Consider the following 17,086-nt stretch of genomic DNA (forward strand, 5'->3'; position numbering starts at 1 on the left):
TCATGTGACCAGCTTTTGGATAATTAATGCTTTGTTGAAAATGGTCAAAGTTGTTGAAATCACAGGTGACACAAGGCTGCCTCTCCTGATCTTGTGGTTCTACTCTTGAACATTGTTAATTTTTTTTTTTAACTGGGTTTTATGGTTGTTCTAAGGGGTGTGGGTTTTGTCCCCTCCTACGGCAGCTTTCTCTGTGAATTCTGGTATCAGCATGTTTGTTCTTTGATCCAGTACCAAGTCCTCAACCAGATGTGAAGGATTATGGCTAGGTATTGATTGGCCAGAGAACAAGCGTTTAAGCTGGGACTAGATTGGGAAATGCTTTACAAGAGAGAGAACGGACATGCTTTCCTGTGACCGCTTGGACAAGCCCAGGAACGTAGTGTGCCCCTGAGTTTCATGTAACAGATTGACGACGGTGACAGCAGCTGGGGCGGATGCTTGGACACGACACGTGCACGCCCGGCACTCACTCACTCAGCTGTAGCCCTGGAGTTGCCACCTTCACATCAGCTGATTAAGTCTATAAACTCTCTGATGGCATTTGGTCATCATTAAAGTTGTGTTGTTGGGCTGGAGAGATGGCTTAGCAGTTACGGCACTTGCCTGTGAAGCGGTCCCAGGTTCAATTCCCCAGAGCACAAGGAAGCCAGATGCACATGGTGGTACATGCATCTGGAGTTCATTTGCAATGACTTAGAGGCCCTGGCTCTCCCATTCTCTCTCTCTCCTTCTCTCTAATAAATAAATAATTTTTTTTTTAATCATGCTGTGCAGAGCCTTGGTAGAAGGCCCTGGATGGTTCTTGCCAAGTTTGCTTTTAAAGCAGGAGCCCCAGTAGAGACTTTTCTTATCCTTGCACAATAAGAAATGCTTATGGGAGTTTTGTTTTGTCTCTTTGCTGTCTTGATTCTGTTTGCAACTCTGAGCCCTGGACCCAGAGCCTCCAGCCTGCAATGCTAACCATCCGTACCTCACTTGTGAGTTTTTAAGGTTCGGTTTGTGGGTTTCATTGATGAAGCTCTCAGTATATTCCACTTCCGGCCACAAATCCATTCGGTGCACGTCCAGAGAAGAAAGTGATTCATATTCTACCTAACAAAATTATTCAAGTTCATTGTGTTGTGAGAGAAAGAGTTCTGTTCTGAGTCTTAGAACTACGCAAACCATTGACTGCCAAAAAGGAACCCCCCCACCCCCTCCCCACAAGCCACCAAGCTAGTAGCTTTTAAGATGTTGTATGCAGTTCTCAAAGCACTGAGAAACACGGCCATGGGGAAGGGTAAATAATCAAAGATTTATTTGAAGAAGAGAGTAAGAAAAGGAGAGAAGAAAAGTCGAGTCCCAAATCAGGAAGGGTTTCCCTCCTGGCTGGAAAGGGTTCCCAAAAGGAAAGACCAAGAAATCTACCTGGCAACTCAGAACACGTCTTTTTTTTTTTTATAAATCAGGCAACCAATGGGGATGAGCGTCATTTCCAAGTTCAAATGCATAGTAAGGTCCTTGATTGGTCAGCGGGCCCAGGAGGAACACAGATGCAGAGAACCAGGATGCTGCGCTCCAATGTCACCAGGGCTGGGCCACATCCGTGTTCCTTTGGGCCTGTGTCTCTGGCTGACTACCTGCAGGAGAATGCTACCTTGTTCCCAACCTGTATCAATTGCACCTCATGTTCCGTCATCGGGGACATGAGCATTGTAATAGGAGCCGCAACACACGTGTATATGTGCCAGTGAGCACGTGTAATAATGGGCACAGTGACGGGACCCAGCAAGTGCTTCGTGAATGTTTGTTCTTGGTTTATTAAAGCAACATGCGCTTAGCAGATGCAACTCATGGCTTCCTTTCCAAGTTGCTGGGGGTGGGGGTGAGGAGGAGTCAGACCTCTGGTGACTTCAAACACAATTGATCTCAGGAGATGAGGCAGTGAGAAGCTGTATAGCAAAAAAAAAAAAAAAAAAAAAAACTAAGGAATTCAATTGTTGTACATGGCCTTAGGTGGCCCATGCCCCAAGGACAGCAGTGTGAATTAGGTACTTGCATTGGGTAGGTTTCTAAACACGGGCTCGTTTGGGCAAGCTTTTAAGACAGGGCTCTCCATAGGCTGTCAGAACCTCAGCAAGTTCCTATAGTGTGAGGGCCCCTTGAGTAGGGTTCCCTTTTGGAGCAGTAAATAAAAAAGCATGTTTGTGAGACAAAGCTTCATTCATTCTGCTTCTTTCCATTGCTCCCCTGAGTTTTTCTTCCCTAGAAGAAGGCGCCTTTGTAGTCCTACTTTTTGTTTTTTTTTTTCCCACCTTGGCTTTTGATATTTTTTTCTTCCTCAACAGCAATTTACAAGAGCAAATTCAATTTGTAATGTTGTGAAGGAAAAGGGGTTTTCACTTTGCATGAATAAAACATAAACGTGCTTCGTTTTGCTTGGGAAAATGAGCCCATTTCGCATTCTCTTCTGTGACTTTTCCTTGCTGAGAAAATGGCATGTCTTAGGGGATTTCTTGACGTGGTTAAAATGAATACAGAAAGTGTGCAGTCCAGACTCAAAGGGCACAAAACTTCCCACAGAAGCCAATGCCCCTCGCTGTTGGGTCAGAATTCCTGAAGGCATTTTGGATTTAATGTTTACTTAAGGCTCCCGAGGTCTTAAGGTCGCTTTGAAGAAATCCCTGATGCGGAACTATACTTTGGGTGAAGAGGTGAGCTGGTGGGGAGAGGGGAATGGCCCCCCACCCACTGTGTCCCCGGGGTGAGGTGCAGGAGCTTCTAACGAACTGGGCACAGAGTTGAGGTCACCACCCATGTTGGTTTTGCAGTGTGTGGCTGTGGGGTCTCGATTCTGGTTGCAACTTCGTAGTCTCCTGTGCTGATGAGGGTGTTTCTGGGAACCCATTAGCTTTATTAACCTTGCAAAGCAGGGCGTCCTCCTCCTCTTCCTCCTCCTCTTCCCTTTCCTTCTCCCCTCCCCCCTTTCCTCCCCACTTCTGCTCTTTGGTCACACCACACTTTGGTTCCTTTTCTTCGCAGCAAGACCATTACCAAAGCCTCAGAGATGGGGGATGATGAAAGAGGTTTTAGAACCCTTATATTCCCAAGTGTGACCCCAAGGAGCAAGTCCCTGCCAAAATTCCCCTAGGCTGAGGGATTGGTGCCCTCTCCTCACTTTTGCCATGCGAGGAGGGCATCCTCATGGGTGAGAATGGTGCTGGGTCTGGCAACTGCACCTTGTTCTCGGTGCTTGGTGCGGTTGACTGGAGTACCAGCTCTCTGCGCGTTTCTATGGCCACCATCCCAAGGATGAATGGAAGGGACATGACATCACCCTCCTGTTTCAGACTCTGCTATCTTATACTCTGGGAAGTAACTTCTTCTTGATTCTCTTTGTTGTTGTTGTTGTTGTTTTGTTTTGCTTTGGTTTCTTGGATTTTCAGGGTAAGGTCTTGCTCTTGCCCAGGCTGACCTGGAATTCACTATGTAGTTTCAGGCTGGCCTCGAATCCACAGCGATCCTCCTACGTTTGTCTCCCAAATGCTGGGATTAAAGGTGTATGCTACCACGTCTGGCTCTTTAAAAAATATTTATTTTATGTATGAGAGAGAGAGAGAGGGAGGGAGGGAGGGAGGGAGGGAGGGAGGAAGGAAGGAAGGAAGGAAGGAAGGAAGGAAGGAAGGAAGGAAGGAAGGAAGGAAGGAAGGAGAAAGAGAGAGAAAGTAAGTGAGTATGCAAATGAACTCCAGATATATGTGCCACTTTGTGCATCTGACTTTATGTGGGTACTGGGGAATAGAACCAAGACCTCAGACTTTTCAAGCAAGCAATCACCACTTTAACCATTGTGCCATCTCTCCAGCCCTCTCCTATTCTTTGTTTTTAACTTTCTTTAAAGTTGTATTTATTTATTGAAAAGGGCAGGAGGAAGAGAGAGAGTGAGAAGGTGAGTACGGGCATGCCAGGGCCTCTTGCCACAGCAGACTACGGACACATGTGCCACATTGCGCATTTAGCTTTATGTGGGTACTGGGGAATCAAACCCAGACCATTAGGCTTTGCAAGCAAACACTTTACCTACTGAAACATCTTTCCTGAGCCCTCCTGAGTCTGTAATAGAAGTACCAAAGGCAAGAAAGTGTAATCCCTCTGCCTAGGGGAACTTTGGCAGGGACTTGCCCTATTATTCTGACAGATATGGACCCTTCTAGGAAGGGGCACCAAGACCTTGTGTTTTTGAGCAAAAAGCTAAACGCTTCCATTTCCTGTGAGGAATGAAAAGGGAAGTGGGGGACAGGGTGGATGGTGGAATTACCATAGAGTTTCAGACCCTAATAGTAGGATGCCCCCCCCCCAGAAGCTTTCATTATCAGTGTGCCAAGGAGAATTAGTCGTGTAACACATTTACAGATTTTCCTCGAGAGAAAGCACAGCTGTGTCTCAAGTCCCCTGGGACACTAGGTTTTAGTGACAGGCCCTTTTCGTTCTGTGGCCCCTCCCTTTCAGAGGCTTGGCTCTACGGTCGATCCTAGAATTCTTCCTGTGTTAGATAGCTGCGTGTTACTGCAAGAAAATACCTCAGGTGAGTAAGAGGAGGAAAGGTTTGCTTGCACAATAATGGAGAGTTTGGTCCGTGGTCAGTTGTCACCATATCATTTGAGACTGTGGCAAGGCACTGGAACATCATGATGGAACATGGGTGGGACGCTCTTAAATGTTCTTTAACCTCGCGGTCATGCTGTGAGCTGGGGACCAAACCTTTCACGTGCCAGCCTTTGGGGGACACTAATTTCATGGCCTTCAGGGAGGTGCAATTATATGGAACACACTTTGGGAAATACTTCTCGGGGTGGCAGACTCATTCGTTTAAATTAGTGGCAACACTAAATCGCTATTTTTGTTTATTAAGACAAATTTGAATTGCATTCAATAAATAACTATCACAAGTAGAGACCCCATTGGGCGTGCGCTAATGAAAATGAAGTGTCTTCATAATTAATAGCGCTTATCAACAGCATGGCATGCCGGTGCTGTGTAGTAATTGGGACCTTCTTTTTCGGGTTGGATGTTTACCCTGTAATACTGTTTATGCATATGATTTGTGTAGCAAAACAAGATGGATCAGCAGTAAGGTGTTTGCCTGCAAAGCCAAAGGATCCCGGTTCGACTCTCCAGGACCCACATAAGCCAGATGCGCTCTCTCTTTCTCTTTGCTTCTTTCTCTCTCTCAAGTAAAGAAATAAAAATAATATTTTAAAAAATCATGTGAAAGTACTTTATACAACTCCTTTCTGATTGTGATGAATGCTTTTTAATAAGATCGTTCTGTATCATAGATTATTCATAAATTCTCAGATGAGTTATCTTTAGCTCAGTTGTTTTATCTGATTATGATCTTGGGAACTTTTATCAAAGGAATATAGTCAGCCTCACTTGTCCTGAATATTCTTTTAATATTCTCTTCTAGGATATTCCCAGTGGGCTTTACAAATGACCCAAGATGCTTTAAAAGGCTTTTTGCCAGGTTGGGGAGATAGCTCAGTCAGTAACATGTTTGCCTTGCAAGCACATAGACCTGAGTTTGATCCCCAGAATACACACTTTAGGGAAAAAAAGCCAAGGCCAGAGAGATGGCTAAGCATTTAAAGGTACATGCTTGCAAAGCCTGCAACCTGAGTTCAATTCCCCAGTACCCATGTAAAGCCAGAAACACAATGTGGCAAGAAGCCTTAGAGTGCCATTCTCTCTTCTCCTTCAATCCTCTCAAATAAAGATCATTTTATTATTCATGTTTTAAGAAGCCAGACATGGTGACACACACTTAAAATCCCATCACTGCGGCAGGTGGAGAACAGCAGATTTCTGGGCCACCTGGCCAGCTAGTATAGCCTAACTTGGCAAGTTAAAGGTCAGTGGGTAAAAAACATGGCATCAAAAAAAAAAAAAAAAAAAAAGGAAATAGAGCCGGGCATGGTGGCGTACGCCTTTAATCCCAGCACTCGGGAGGCAGAGGTAGGAGGATTGCCGTGAGTTCGAGGCCAACCTGTGACTACACAGTTAATTCCAAGGTCAGCCTGGGCCAGAGTGAGACCCTACCTCGGAAAAATAAATAAATAAATAAGTAATTTAAAAAATGGAAATAGAGGGCTGGAGAGATAGCTTAGCAGTTAAGGCGTTTGCCTGCAAAGCCAACGGACCAGAGTTTGATTCCCCACTACCTTTGTAAAGCCAGATGCATAAGGTGGCGCATGCATCTGGAGTTTGTTTGTGCTGACTAGAGGCCCTGGCGTGCCCATTCATCTCTCTCTCTCCTCCCTCTCTCCTTACAAATAAAAAATTTAAATATTAAAAAATGAAAATAAAGGGCTGAAGAGATGACTTAGTGGTTAAGGCACTTGCTTGTGAAACCTAAGGACCCAGGTTCGATTCTCTAGGTCCCAGGTAAGCCAGATGTACAATGGTGGCACATGCATTTGGAGTTCATTTGCAGTGTCTAGAGGCCCTGGCATGCCCATTCTCTCCCTCTCTCTGTGTCAAATAAATAAATAATGTATTTAAAAATGAATTAATTAATTAAATGAAAATAAAGAAAAAAGGACCCAGCCATGGGAGCCCCAGCTCTTTACAAGAAGAACATTGAGGGCTGGAGAGATGGCATAGCGGTTAAGCGCTTGCCTGTGAAGCCTATGGACCCCGGTTCGAGGCTCGGTTCCCCAGGTCCCACGTTAGCCAGATGCACAAGGGGGCACACGCGTCTGGAGTTCGTTTGCAGAGGCTGGAGGCCCTGGCGCGCCCATTCTCTCTCTCTCCCTCTATCTGCCTCTTTCTCTCTCTGTCACTCTCAAATAAATAAATAAAAATATTAAAAAAAAAAAGAAGAAGAAGAACAACATTGAGGGTGCATGCAAAATAGAATGCAGTGATCTTCAGGGCTGCAGCGTACAGGAGGTCTCTGTGGGATAAAGGGAGTCTTTCTTGGACTCCTTTCTCTTTCTGGCTTTGTCTTAGTTCTGTAGGCATTGCTCTGTCGCGTCACTGTTCCTCGGAGCGAGACCCGTGTGCGTGCATGCGCAGGCGCGTGCGCTCCCCGCACTGGGAAGCCCGCCGGACTAGATACTGCAGCTGCCTGCATGCGCCTGGCCGGGCAGCCCAGCGTCACAGGCTCAGACTGCTTCCACGTGGGCACTGGGCCATGCTTTCCAGCCGTTCTCTCGGCTCCAGGTCCATCCTCCTGTGCTGTCCTTGCTGATCATGCTGAGGCTGCGGCACTGTCAGCACGTTTCTGCCCCTGTGGGCTGGGCTGTGATGCTGTACAGACGCTTGGGTGCTTTTTCCACACTCCCAGAAACTCCAGACCAGCCCTGTCGCACTCTTTTTTTTTTTTTCTCCAGCGATACCAATACAGCCAGTTGGCATTTCCTCTATAAAGGTGGAGATTCCCAAGCCCATAGGGCCATTCCTGTCAGCCTGCAGATACCAACAGCCCAGCAGTGCTCCTTGTCGGGGTTCAGTTTCGCTTCATGGGACTCCCCCTTCCTAGCCCCTCAGTTTTGGTAATCCCAGACTCTTTGCTTTATTCCCTTAGCCCAAGAGGCCTGAGCTCTGTCTTGGGATTGCAGCCCCATGATAACTTGACATCCTTTTAGTAATGCCTTTTGAGTTACTGGTTACAGCTCTTCACATGCTGCTCCCTCTGTTGGAACGACTAGCGTACTTTCTGTCCTGACTGGTCCTGTCTGGCCCCATCTTTGTTAATACTTAAAAATGAATGAGGGCTGGGAGGATGGCTCAATGGTTAAAGGCACTTTTTTTGCAAAGCCTGCAGGCCCAGGTTCAGTACCCACATAAAGCCAGATATACAGCATGGCATGTGTGTCTGGAATTGGTTTGCAGCAGCCAAAGGTACTGGTAGGCCCATTCATATATTCTCTGTGTCTCTCTTTTTTTTTAATTTTTTTTTTTATTTATTTGAGAGCGACAGACACAGAGAGAAATACAGATAGAGGGAGAGAGAGAGAATGGGCGCGCCAGGGCTGCCAGCCTCTGCAAACGAACTCCAGATGCGTGCGCCCCCTTGTGCATCTGGCTAACATGGGACCTGGGGAACCGAGCCTCGAACCGGGGTCCTTAGACTTCACAGGCAAACGCTTAACTGCTAAGCCATCTCTTCAGCCCGAGTCTCTCTTAAATAATGAAAAAAATACTTTTTTTTTTTTTAATGAGATGGCTGAGCTGGAGAGATGGCTTAGTGGTTAAAGGTGCAAAGCCAAAGGACCCAGGTTTGACTCCCTAGGACCCATGTAAGCCAGATGCACAAGGGGGCACGTAAATCTGGAGTTTGTTTGCAGTGGCTAGAGGCCCTGGCATGCCCACTCTCTCTCTCTCTCTCTCTACTTGCCTATTTCTGTATCTCTCTCTCAAATAAGTAAAAATAAAATTTTTTTTAAAAATTGAAGTACCGCAAACTAGAAGAGTCAGCCCCTTTCACAGTCGGCCATATGGGGAGTGGGGCAGTCACCTTTCTTTCTACCACTGTGACAAAAATACTTAAAATAATCAACTTCAGAAATGTTTGCTCTGAGGAGATGGTTTGGTGGTTAAAGGTGCTTGTTTGCTGGCATAGTAGTGAGAACTTACGTAGGCAGACCTTGGAGGTCTGTCTGCCTCATGGTGCCTGGAGAGCAAAGGGAGAGATGGAAAAGAGCCAGGATCTCCTTATCCCCCAATGTCCTAGCTGCTTGCAACTAGACCCTCCTCTTAAAGGTTCCGCCACCTTCCAGTAGTGCCTAGAGCTGGGTGCTAGCCTTTCACATAGGAGCTGTTGGACGATCTTTCAGCTATAAGCTACAGTAGAGGACATCCCAGAAGACTTTACTATGTATACAATTTTTTAAGTTAGAGAGACTTTATTAGATTAAGAGAAGGAAAAAGGAGAGAATAGGAAGATTCTTGCCCGTGAGACGGCAGGAAGGGAGTAAAGCCCCCAGAAGGCTTTTTCTGAGGAAGTGAATGATTGAAAGAAGCTCTTTGTTGTTGTTGTGTTTTTTTTTTTTAGCTACATCACAGGGGTGACGCAGCAGCAGTACTTTATAAATTGGTGGGGACTGTCAGTGATCAAGGGCATTTCTGTTTGAGATGATGAAGATTTAGAAATAACGGGCCTCTTGGTTTCTTGAGCTAACCCGCAAGTTACCTCTCTGGTTTAGCCTGTCCATCATTACCTTCCCTAGGCGTAATTTGCCGGGTCTCTGTACGGAAGACAGAGTTTTCTAATGACATCGAATAAAGAATTCTGTGAGCCCCGACAGTAATCAAAGATTGATGGAACTCCAAGGTCTGCTGATGCAAGTTTAATCTAGGGTGTGTGCTGTCTTGCCTTAGGGAGAGATGTCTTCTGGGAGAGAGCAATAATTCTCTCCCTATGCCACAGTATTATCCTGACCTCCAGAGCTAATTTCTTTCTAATACAGCTCCGCGACAAGCAGAGGCTTCAGGATTTACTTGAGAATATTGCTGCCTTACGCCGTAGTGATATTTTCTCTCTCTCTTTAAAAGTGGCTTCCTTACCAGCTATTAATCATGTTGGGATGCTCGCGGTACTTTGTAGAATAACCTTTAAGGAAAGCCCTTTAAGTGATTGCCTTGGAAAAGTTTCACTCAGAGAAAGCAGGAGGGTACTTTATTCAGCCACGTCCATCATGGTGGCACTGCCATCCTTGGCACCTGTAGGAGGACAACGGTCTTTCTGAGAAGTGCCTCCTCCATTCTTTCCACTCTGGTGACTCTGGCCCAGCTCACCGTAGAGCTTCCTGTCTGTGTTTTGGTACCAGCCAGTCCAGAGTGGGGCTTGAGCTGCTTTGACTCGGGTGGGGGCGGTGGGTATAGGCAATTCTGAGAATCCCTGAAGAGCTACCATCTCACACTTCCTGGCTCTGGACGAGGTGAAGAATGGGCCCTTCTGGATGCAATGGGAATGTAGCTGGGTTGTTCTTGGATACAGGGATTGGCAGTCCTCAAGGATCACCATCATTTTGGAACATTTTCAGAAAAAGCATAGTCTTGGGGGCTGTGGAAGCTAAGTCAGAAAAGTGCTTGCACCCCAAGAATGAAGAGCTGGGTTTGATCCCCAGAACCCACATAAACATGCCAGGCATGGTGATGTGTGCCTGTAATCCCAGCACTAGGGAGATGGGGACAGGCACAACCCTGGGACTGGCTGAGCAACTAGTGTAGCTTAATTAGTGAGCTCCAAGCCAACGAGAGACCCTGCCTCAAAAAGAGGTGGGCAGTGGGGTAGGAGGTACTGGAGAGATGGCTCAGTGGTAAAGCTGCTTGTCTGCAAAGCCTAAGGACCCAGGTTTGATTCCCCAGTACCCATATAAAGCCAGATGCACAAGGTGGCTCATGCGTCTGGAGTTGGTTTGCAGTGGCTAGAGGCCTGTGCACCCATTCTTTCCGTTGCAGTCAGGTTCACATTGCAGGTAGAAATCACCCAACCAAGAGCAGCTTATTGGAAAAAAATAAGAGAGGTTTATCTCCATCGGCTGGGAACCTAGCATTCGGAACACCTAAGTTGATGGGGAACACCTGAATCAAACCACCACATTCTGTCCCTGGTCCCCATAAACTGATATCCATACATGATGTAAAATACAATGCATTCAGTCCAACTTTAAAAGTCCCCATAGTTTTTATCAATTCTAATGATGTTCAAACATCCTTATAGTCTAAGATCTTTTAACTGACCCATAATACCAAAAAATCCCCCTGCAAACCCATAATGGCACAGAAGAAACATTCACACTGCAAAAGATGGCCTTGGGCATGGCAAAGAAATATTCAGCCAATATAAGATTTAAAACAACCAGGGCAAACATCAAACTCTGTAGCTTCAAGTCCAACAACTCTATCCAGTGAGAAATCTCCAAGTCCAACAACTCTAACCAGCAACAAGTCACTGGCATTCCAATTCCATCCCTCCAGCTAGGCTATTCACAGTCCTGGAAAACTTCATCCAGGCTGGCAGCTATCCTTAGCAGCCATCTCGTGGTCCCAGCATCTCCACTGGGTCTCCACTGCAATCCACAGTTCATCCTCACAGCCCCATGGGGTCTCCATGCAGGCATCCAGCAAACCTGCTTCACACTGCCCATGGCCATTTCCAAAACACAAGACCGTGTTGCAAACTCAATGACCCTCTCTTTCCTGCATTTCTTATACTCCACAATACCAGGTGGGGTGCCAATTTGTTAATCCTGGGGGGAATAAAGCAGACTTTGAAGAACAGGACACTGCTTGAGCACTCAGGCCCCTTCAAAAGAGTCGACATTCTTCCTGTTGCCCCAGTGCAGGTCAGCTAGCCCAGTCTCAATAGTTGTCATCTCTCACTTGCCGCTGAATGGGCAGCAGTTCACCCAAAGATTTTTCTTTCTGTGCCATATCCCTCTGCTCACACCAGTTCATTTCTGTGCAAAGCAACCCTGCACAATTTCAAGGACACAGGCATAACAGCATGCCTCACACAAACTGCTAGCCCAGTCCAAGCAAAGCTCCTTTTCAGCCTCATAAGCCAAACCTCACAGTCCATAGTTCTTACTGCATTCAGGTCTTTCAACTCTGACCACAATAGTCCATCAGGCTGTACTTACAGCACTGCAAGGCATCTCTTAGGCCAGGGTTTCAAATCCTTCTACATTCCTCTTGAAAATCAGCTCCAAAAGGCCAAAACCACACAGTCAGGTGTCTAGCAGCAATCCCACTCCTCGGTACCACTTTACTGTTGCAGTCAGGTTTGCGTTGCTGGTAGAAATCACCCAGCCAGAGCAGCTTGTGGGGAAACAGGTTTATTTTGGCTTACAGGCTCAAGGGGAAGCTCCACGATGGCAGGGGAAAATGATGATATGAACAGAGGGTGGACATCACCCCCTGGCCAACATAAGGCGGACCATAGCAACTGGAGAGTGTGCCAAACACTGGCATGGGGAAACTGGCTATAACACCCTTAAGCCCGCCCCTACCAATACACTCCCTCCAGGAGGTGTTAATTCCCAAATCTCCATCAGCTGGGGAACATAGCATTCAGAACACCTAAGTTTATGGGGGACACCTGAATCAAACCACCACACACACACTCTCTCTCTCTCCCCTCCCGTTTCTCCCCCCTGTCACTATCCCAAATAAATAAATAAATAAATAAATAAATATAAAGGAGGTAGGCCATGTCCCTGAATAATGACACCTGAAGTGGTCCTGTGGCCTGCATAAGCTCCCTCATGCATATGAGAATGCATGCACACGACACATGAGTGTGAAAAAGAAAGTAGTGTTGGCTGGAAAAACAGCCAAAACACCTATAAAAATGTGGATGAATGTCTGAGAGCAGAGACAGTTGTGTCCATTATAACCAGAGTGTTGCATTATCATAAATTAATGTACCATCATTACTATTCATAAAAGTTGTCACCTTGAACTTTATTTTATTTTTGAACTTTTATTTTATTTTAATTGTATTTTTGCAAGCCCAACAGACTGGCTTCTTTTAAAAATTTTTATTAGCATTTTCCATGATTATAAAAAAAAATCCCATGTTAGCCGGGCGTGGTGGCGCACGCCTTTAATCCCAGCACTCGGGAGGCAGAGGTAGGAGGATCGCTGAGAGTTCGAGGCCACCCTGAGACTACATAGTGAATTCCAGGTCAGCCTGAGCCAGAGTGTGACCCTACCTCGAAAAACAAAACAAACAAACAAAAAAAATCCCATGTTAATTCCCTCCCTCCCCACCTACACTTTCCCCTTTGAAATTCCATTCTCCATCATATTACCTCTCCATCACAATCATTGTAATTACATTATACAATATCAACCTATTAAGTACCCTCCTCCCTTCCTTTCTCTTCCCTTTATGTCTCCTTTTTAACTTACTGGCCTCTGCTACTAAGTATTTTCATTCTCACGCAGAAGCCAGACTGGCTTTTTTTAATGTTAGAGAGAGAGAGAGAGAGAGAGAGAGAGAGAGAGGGGGGGGGGGGGGGAGAATTGGTGCACCAGGGCCTCCAGCCACTGCAGTCCAACTCCAGTCGTGTGCGCCCCCTTGTGTGCATGTGCGACATTGCATGCTTGTATCACTGTGTGTCTGGCTTTCATAGGACCTGGTGAGTTGAACATAAGTCCTTAGGCTTCGCAGGCAAACGCCTTAAACCACTAAGCCATCTCTCCATCCCTCCTTCAACTTTTTAAACTCAAATGTAATCATCCTCAGATTTTTAGTTGCCTGGTAAGTCCTGTGTCTAAGAACATAATATGGCATGTGAACCATTCAGGAAGAAGAATTTGAGAACATCAGTTTGAGCCCAGAGAGCCTCACTCTGTGTAGATGCATCAAGTTCTTGGGGCTAGGGCAGATCAGAGAAGGAACTGGACTGAGAGTTCCCATTGGCAATCTGACCATTGTCCCTTCCTTGCCCTGAGGTTAGGGGACACCTGCTAAGACTCCAATTCTCTTCATCTGCAGTGGGTTCAGCTCTATGATAGCAGAAATACACAAGTGCTTTTGGGAAAGGGCTATGCAGGGCTCCCAGGAGTTGCTGTCTTTATTAACAGGTAATATTTCCTTGAAATATTATTCTCAGTCAAGCATAACATACTATAAAAATTAGGAGAAATTTAGCATGATTGGTTAGCATTATTCTGTCCTTGACTTTATCTCAAAACTGTCACTTACTGGCTCACCAGTAATTGTGACAGGTGATTATGAAACCCTTCAGGGGGCTCCTCAGAGATATTTCTTTTTGTCCTCTCTTCCAAAGGTGACCTGTTTCAGAGACCCCCAAAATGGCTTGGTATTTCTCTAACTCTCTAATTAACCATATTGGGCATGTAAGTACCAGAGCTGTAAATTAAAGCCCTAAAATGGATTATGGTTAGAGAAGTTTGTTTTCAATAGATAAAAGTGATAATTTATGGGCTGGAGAGATGGCTTAGCAGTTAAGGCGCTCACCTGAAAAGCCAAAGGACCCAAGTTCTATTCCCCAGGACACACGTAAGTCAGCTGCACAAGGTGGTGCATGCATCTGGAATTCATTTGCAGTGGCTGAATGCCCTGGAGTGCCCATTCTTTCTCTCTCTCTGCTTTTTTCTCTTTCTCAAATAAATAAATAAAAATTAAATATTTTTTTTAAACAGTGAGAATTTATGGACATCATCCTGTATGTAAGGTAGTTTCTAGTCAGTCACAGGGGTCCCAAGATTTCCGACTGCCAGCTGTCATACTTAGACCAGCACGAGGCTGTACCCTTCTCACTGGGGTCCTTGTTTCTATTCTCACCCACCTCTGCTTGGACAAGGCAGTTAGGTTGCCTGCATGCTTTTGTAGCCATCGAAAACCTTTCAGCACAGACGTGGTATCCCATATCTTTTTGCTATAGCTCCAATTGGGCATTCCTATCTAATGGGCTGTTCTCCAGAGTATTCTGGGGGAGTGATCTTTAAAACAGGAAAGAAGCAAAAAAGGAAGAGAGGCTGGCACAGGGGTAGAAAACCAGCTGAACTCAGGTGGGGGCCCTGGGCCTGTGGTTGTCTCTGCACCTGGTATCTCCCCTGAGTGGCTGTCAGGATGCAGATTAATAGCCAAAGATCCAGATGCCTCTGATGTCCATCAGCAGATGAATACATAACCTGTGACTTGTCCATACAGTGAAGATTGCTCAGCAGCAAAAAGTGCCAGCTGTTGATTGTCTCAAAATAATCATATTGAATGAAAGAAGTAACCAGATTCCCCTCATCCCCACAGAAAGAATGTATACTGTAGGGCCATATATATAATTCTAAAAAGAGGCAATATGAATTAATCTGTAGTGATAGAGGGCAACGATTATAAAAGAGCTAGAAGAATGTTTGAGGAAAATGATCTCTGAGAGTTTATAGATGTATTAGTTATCTTGATAGTTGACAGTTTCACAGGTATATATACTTAGCAAATTATACATCAAAACACGTGTATGTCTACTATGCCTCAGTGTAAAGCTGTTTAGCATACAATGTAAATGATATGGACTGTATACAGACATGTACATGCCAAAGATTTTAAACTATGCATGAGGGAACCAGCAGGCCAACATGGACTACAGGAGACTTTTGTCTTAAAGAACAATCATACCAAAAATAAAAATCACTGGGAATCAGAAACAGGAGCACACATACACACGCCTGCCTAGTCGTATGCAAGGAAAATGTTAAAATCAAAGGCTTATTAAAGCTCCTAATATGGGGCTAGAGATGGCTCAACAGACAAAACCTGGCAGTCTGGGTTCAATTTCTCCAATGCCTATATAAAGCCAGATAAGGAAAGTGGTGCATGCATGTAGAGTTTGTTTGTGATAGCAAGAGGCCCTGGTGTGTCCATTCTTTCTCTTTCCCTCTCCTTTCAAATAAATAAACTTTTTTTTTTCGAGGTATGGTTTCACTCTAGCCCAGGCTGACCTGGAATTCGCTATGTAGTCTCAGGCTGGCCTCGAACTCATAGCAATCCTCATACCTCTGCCTACCCAGTGCTAGGATTAAAGGCATGCACCACCATGCCCGGCTAAATAAACAATTTTTTTAAAAAATCCTGGTGTCAACCAAAGGCAAAGATGGGGAACTGAAATAATGACCACGTTAAATGTAGTACTCGCTCATATTCTCTTGGCAAGAAAACAGTAATCTTTGGAATTGTCTTTTTATTTTTGTTTAGCAGACATGTGAAGAGGTTATTTGCAACTTAATAATTTATTAGTGTTCTACGAATCAACAACTAACTTCACAGATTCAGTGCCCTTGTGACTAGCAAAAAATTTGATTAAAAATACGTTTCCCAAAAACTGGGCCATCAGTTATAGAGCCACAAGTCATAAGAGCGTCTTGAGTTTTTGAAATGTGGTTGCCCGAAATGAAATAACTACAAGCTAAAATTCAAAGACATCATATTAGAAAGAAGAATATTTTTTAACTCTCATTAACAGTATATCATGTTAATTATACATTAAAGTGATATATCGCAGACATGGTAGAGTATAGAATATTAGAATTAATTGCACTTGTACCTTTTCCTTTTGTTTAATGTGACTAGTAGGAAATGTTAACATGCCTATGTAGGGGCTGGAGAGGTTGCTTAGTGGTTAAAGCACTGGCCTGCAAACCTAAAGGACCCAGGTTTGATTCCCCAGAACCCACATGTACAATATGCACATGGTGGGTCATGTGTTTGGAGTTTGTTTGCAGCAGCTGAAAGCCCTGGCATGCCCATTCTCTCTCTCTCTCTCTCTCTCTCTCTCTCTCTCTCTCTCTCTCTCTCTTAAATAAAAGTTTAAGGGCTGGAGAGATGGCTTAGCGGTTAAGCGCTTGCCTGTGAAGCCTAAGGACCCCGGTTCGAGGCTTGGTTCCCCAGGTCCCACATTAGCCAGATGCACAAGGGGGCGCACGCGTCTGGAGTTTGTTTGCAGAGGCTGGAGGCCCTGGCGCACCCATTCTCTCTCTCTCCCTCTATCTGTCTTTCTCTCTGTGTCTGTCGCTCTCAAATAAATAAATAAATAAAAATTTAAAAAAATATTTAAAAAAAAGTTTTAAAAAATATGTTAGCTCTCGCTGCTGCCAAGCGTCCACTTGCCTTCCACTAGCATGGTGACAACCTTCCAGTACCATCAGCTATTGAGTAACTATGGGCCACCATCACTAGCTATACCGGGGGGACCGGGTACAGCCAGGTGCCCCATAGCAAATAGGCCAAGCTGCTAGCCACTACTGAAGGACTGGGACTGGAGATCAGAACCCACATATACAGGGAACAAGGGCGCCATGGAGCGGCTCAAACGAGGCACCATCCACGCCCGAGGGCTTGGCTGAGATGGAACGCAAGGCCAGATCCTAGTCTCATTGCATCTGAAGGTCCCGTCTTCCTACAAGATGGGAGGCTACAGCTCCTCTCTCCTGTTGAGACAACACTCTTGTTTTCAAAATGGTAATGGTTTAGTTCTTTCTACTGTGGTTCACTAAGCTCTATACCTACACCCTCAAAGACTGGGAAAAGATTTTGCAGTGAATTAAGATTTGCATTTTATGTAGTTAG

At 45.3% G+C, this 17,086-nt stretch overlaps 1 protein-coding gene across 10 annotated transcripts in view; it reads left to right on the forward strand.

Annotated features, from left to right (window-relative positions):
• Apbb2 (amyloid beta precursor protein binding family B member 2) overlaps nucleotides 1-17,086 on the forward strand; it is a 363,904-nt gene that overhangs the window by 274,030 nt on the left and 72,788 nt on the right. The window lies entirely within an intron of this gene.

The sequence above is a fragment of the Jaculus jaculus genome, chromosome 11 (assembly GCF_020740685.1).
Source record: "Jaculus jaculus isolate mJacJac1 chromosome 11, mJacJac1.mat.Y.cur, whole genome shotgun sequence".
Classification (NCBI taxonomy): Eukaryota; Metazoa; Chordata; class Mammalia; order Rodentia; family Dipodidae; genus Jaculus; species Jaculus jaculus.